Below are 5,480 nucleotides of genomic sequence, written 5' to 3'. Positions count from 1 at the left end.
ACTCTTGAGACACTGTAGTCATCCTTATTACTGAGAACAGTATGTGTAGTCATAGTCTACCATCTGATATTCTTTGGCTCTGTCACAAGGTCTGTCTATACACAATCTTTCTCTATGACAGCAGAAGGTGCTGTCAGTAGAGGCCGAGGACTATTTTAATTCTCTCCTCCATTGCCCCTCTGGTTGGAAGAAGGAATGTTTTATTTTCTTGAATCCAAAGTAAATGTAGGTGAGAAAAATTCATAAAGCTGCACTGGTGTCTGAGCGTTAAAGCTGAGAGTGAACACGAAGCCAGCAGAGTGGTTAAGTCAGGAATGGCCAGGGGTCGGGACCAGGCAGGAGAAGGGTGGGAGCCAGGGCAGGCAGCGAGGCGGCAGCAGCATGCCCACACCGAGAGGCTGCAGGCAGACAGAGCCCGGCTGGGGGTCAGCTGTGCTGGGGGCACTGGTGGCACTTGTCTGCCCACGGGAACAACTCCCACCTGGGTGAGTACAACATACACCCCCCTGGGGAGAGAGAGAGAGAGAGAGAGAGAGAGAGAGACCCATGGGAGCCTTCGAAAATTTCAAAGTTTGTTTGGGTTTTTTTAACTCATCCCATATAGATTTTAAAAAATTGAAACACACAGACCAGTCAGTGCATCTTTTTACCAAAGCTTAGTTGTCCCATTGGAGCAGGGACGTCATCTGTCTATTACTCTGCTAGATAAGCTCACCAGCCCCAGAGGGCATTTACACAAGTCTCCCAAATTCCAGGCTCTCATCACAACCACCGGTGCATGCAAGGCACACGAAGATCTTTTATTTCTTTTCTGAAGAAAAATGCCCACAATAATGTATCTCTATAACATTTTCAGCGCTGAGTAAAATGCATATTTATTCTTACCAGACAAGATCTAGCCTAGTTTAATAAATGTATGTGTGCACGCATGTGGTTAGCTTTTGTATATGTTTGTACATAAACAGGAACAATAAGTAAATAAACACAATGAGGCCAGATTTTCTAAATTAAATGCTATTTCCTGCAGTTCCTTTAATGGACAAACCTTTTCCACATGAAGATGAATTCAGACATTATATTTAAGCAGAGACCAGACTCTCAGAGTCATTTTTACTGAACTGCAAACAGACATGCTGTCTTGGCATAAGAACATCGATTAGCTTATTTAAATGTTTTTGCCTAATTATAAAGATTTATGTTGTGTTGCATTGTTATTTTCACTCGTAACAAGGGTTACATTTGTGTTCTTTAAGAACATTGTCAATATTTCATGTTGTCTCTCTAAGCAGTAAAGGAGGCCTTGGAGATATTAATGTGTGAAAGGAAAGGTGAGACAGTTGTTATTACTGAAAGTTGTTAAAATGTGATATGTAAGTAAAACATTAAAATCACGTCTTATAATTTGTGTGATAGGATGAGGATACCAGACATCAGACAATTATTAATCATCAGCAGTTCATAATCACCAAGCAGACTGGACTGGGATATGGATAACTGTTTTCCACAATATCCCCACTTTCAAACAGCAAAAAAAGAAAGAGTTGAGCACTGGCAGGGGGAGGCTCTAAAGCATCAGTCTGTAATTCTCCAGAAGAAAAAATATGGTGGCAGATGATTTTTGTGTGTGTAACATTTTGTCAAATTCTGCAAGCATCCAGTAACAAAATTTCTTTTTATTTTCTCCAAGAAATAGAAATTAACTTATTTATCCAGAAAGTCTTGCAACTAACAGAAGGTAACTCAATTTGGCTCTCATTCTGCTTGCGAATTTGTGAACTTAAAACTAGCAACTGCTTAGATATCTTGATCATGACCCTACAGCATTTACTTATGACAAGAAAACACATCGCCAACCACTACTGTGTATTTTTGGATCTTCAGCAGGGCCAATTTTCCAAAGCTTAAAGCAACTGACAAGGGAAGTAAATTTTAAATGGAATTTTATTCTGTTGCTGCCCGCTCTGAAAATATAGTTGTTAACAGAGAGATATCAATCAACAGAACTGTTTCTGCTAGGAGACTAATTCTTCATCCAATAATATTTTTATGAACAAATCTGAATGTTGATACAATGTCTTTCCTGCAACAGTTTTCAGATGGGACAAGGATTGGTTTAGCAATAAATAATAAAAAGGGAATCTTTTTTTTTTTTCTGAAAACTGACCTGAATTCCCTATTTAAACAGTCACAGTCCAACTCAGATGTTGTAGTACAGCTGATTCATGTGAGGATAATGAATCCAGAATATGACTGTGGGGTACGAAACCTGCTGGAAAGTAGTGACTCTGGAAGAGCTCTCGGGTAGCTGGAGGTAACATGCGGTGCTGTGATTGAGAAGGCTAAGACCAGCTTTCAGAATATAAAGGAAGAAAAGGGTTTGAATGTGACCTAGTATCTGAATAACTAGCCTTGCATAAGGACATTCAATTCTTCAAGGAGAAAGGTGACGTATTTATTCTACTCAGTAACTACCCCAGGCCAGAGACCTCATGCAGAAGGGGCAAATTTCTCAATCTCAATGACAAAAGTGTAACAAGTTCTAGCAGCTGGCAGTAGGCAATTATAAAATGCTGGGCTTTAGCACTGAGAATGTAGCAGCTGAAAAGTTACTATCAGGACTGAGTTTCATGTGAAATTGTCTAGATGTGAATTTTTTTCTCTTTCCAGGAGAATTTCTATAAATTATCTATTAGTGGTTCCTTCTCATTTTGGTATCTTTCAATGTCTGAACCTTTGCCTTGAAAATATTCCCTCTTGGTCTTTAACTGCACTCCTCCCAACAACACCATGGAAATTCCTGCTCTGCAGTAAGTAAAAAGGAATTTTTTTTAAGATAACTAACCAAATGGTCAGGAACACTCTTTTTTTTTTTTTTTTTTCTTTTTTTTTAATTTTCCCCTCACTGTGTAGTTGGCCAGAAGGCTTCTGTCAGCATTTTCTGTCTTTTCCTGTCCTCCTGGAGGAAATATGCTGGAAGAAGTAGGGCCAGTGGAGAAAACAGAACATAGTTGTTCTGATTTGTTCATGTATTCAGCATTAAAATGACCCCATTTTTTGACTGGGAAGGAATGCTTCCAGCACATTAATTGATAGGGTTTGGTAGGTCTTATCTGTGCTTGAATAGCCTTCATAGGTAGTACCTATATAGCCTCTTCATTTAGGGGCATCAATGGTGCTGTTTTTCCTTTTGTCCCTGCCTGTGGTCAACAGTTACATAGACCCCAGAAAGTGTAAATAATTTTGTTCTGTCATTACTTGACCCATTATGGAGTCACCTATCAGTTAAAGCAGAGGAAAATGTATGGTATTCAGAAAATTGGACTGGATACCCTCACATAGAACTGTATGTATTTATTATGAATATTATTTTATATTTTCTTATAAGAATCTGAACCTATTCTGGAAAGATAAGCAGCTCAGAAAATACTAGGAATTTTCAAAAATGACATATTAGAAACCCATTTGCAATGGACTAATTCTTCTTGTTGAGAAAGATTGCTCTAGGAGCAATCTTGTTCATTTTAACAGTTACATTCAAATCCAGGCATTACTTTTAATGAGGAGCTGAGTATGTTAATAAGATCTGATACATTATTTAGGGTCTCTAATGATATAAGATGCTTATCTTAATTCTTACAATTCCTTTTAAAAAGTGTCAATATTCACATATGCTTCATTTAGCGTATGAGAAAGGCTGCCATCTTCAAAACATTATCGTCAATGACAAATGACCTGAATAGCTCTTTGACTCTCCTACCTTCTGTACTCCTCATGTTCATGTTAAATTTAGAGAGAGAATTTCAGAGATAGGTGGCAAGACTTAGCAGTATGAATAATATCTGCTTCTTAAGATAACATTAAATCATGGTGAAAACCAAGTTATCACTAGTCTGCTGTATACAAGAGAAAAATACATGACACAAGAAGGTTTCACTTTACGCAGTGTGTGCAGCTAGACTGGAAAATACAGATTTTCAAGTGCTTCAAGTTTCAAGTTCAGCAATAATAAGAGGCTATGCAATTCATAAAGGATTATTTGTTGTTTCCCCTCCATGATATTCTTTCTGCCTTAATTCTGCCATCTACCTTATGTTCAGATCAATACCATCTGGTCTTTAGAAACACAGACTTGTAGAAAGCCTGACTAATTTTTCTTCACAAGTGGGTGAAACTCAAAATAAAAGTGTCTTTCAATCCATAAGAGAAGGACAGGCCAAATTAGACTTATAAAGGAAAAAATCCATTTCATGCCTCTTTAAAGGAGCCTTCATCCTTACAGTCCCTGCTTAGGCACAACTAAGGGAGCCGTTTCTCATGTAACTTTCGGCTGCCGTAATCCTCCTTTCTCCACCTCAGGATAACCAGTTGACTTGTATGCCTGTGACTTCCTTTGTTTTAAAACTGCAAGTGTGATACTGCATCACCACCATTTGGATGGGTTTACAGAAAGGCATATTTTTAGAAGAATTAGCTTCCTGTGATGTAACAGGCATGTGTGTAGTGTCACGTTTTGGCTATTTCACTAGCTTAAAACCAAAACATTCAGTAGATGATTTATGAGTAGGACTTCCTTTACCCTCCAGAACATGATACTCTCCCCATTTGTTCACTAGAGATTGGAATTTGTAATTTATAGTTGTACTATTTCAATTTTAATATTTGTCTCAAAGATGAAAATTGCCAAGTGGGCCACTTTAACTGTTTCTCCCCCAGCTCTGTCAGTGAAGGAGCACTGAAATTACTCTGGCATGCTGCGTCATCCAACAAATGTGTAGCATGTATCCACACATTATATGCCCCATATACCTAATAGTGATCTAACAAATCTTTAGCTCTTCCTTAGCTGTGAAGTACACGTCAGTCACATTTGAGATCACTGCTCTTTGGGAATATTTATAATACTGATTCAGCAAGATAGAGTAAAGCATACACTCTTTTCTTAAAAATAAAATTTTTAAAAAAACCCAAAACTAAAAAGGGTTGCAATATTAACATCTCAATGTCCTGTGTTGCTTCCTCCATTGTCCTAGTTTTGTTTGCTTAAGAATTACATCAAGTTATTTAGAATAATGTGTTCCCTCCAGTCTTTTTTTTATTTTTTTTTCAAATATTGTGAGTAAACCAGAATATTTTCCCCTAACATTCGGAAATAGTGTTGTGTGTTTTCTGTATGTTGGATGTATGTATGCATGCAGACACATACTTATGACTGTGGCTACAAGTTTGTGCCTTCTCAAAACATCAAACAGCAAATGGCAACAGCTTGTGAAATCATCCTATTTCATGTAGAACCGACAGAGCACAAGGCTGATGCCACAGACACCTTCTCAGCCACTGATTTCAGTATCTTGTAATCACAGACACCCATAAAATAAGTCTGGCAATAAATGCTGAAGGATCCACAGAAACCTTTGATGTGCTGTAACACACCTGTGGTCACAAACCACATAACACCCACAACAAAATTAAGACTGGAAAGA

Source organism: Rissa tridactyla, chromosome Z, assembly GCF_028500815.1.
Source record: "Rissa tridactyla isolate bRisTri1 chromosome Z, bRisTri1.patW.cur.20221130, whole genome shotgun sequence".
In the NCBI taxonomy this organism is placed as follows: Eukaryota; Metazoa; Chordata; class Aves; order Charadriiformes; family Laridae; genus Rissa; species Rissa tridactyla.
The sequence above is the reverse complement of the archived record's forward strand: the minus strand, read 5'-3'. Positions refer to the sequence as shown.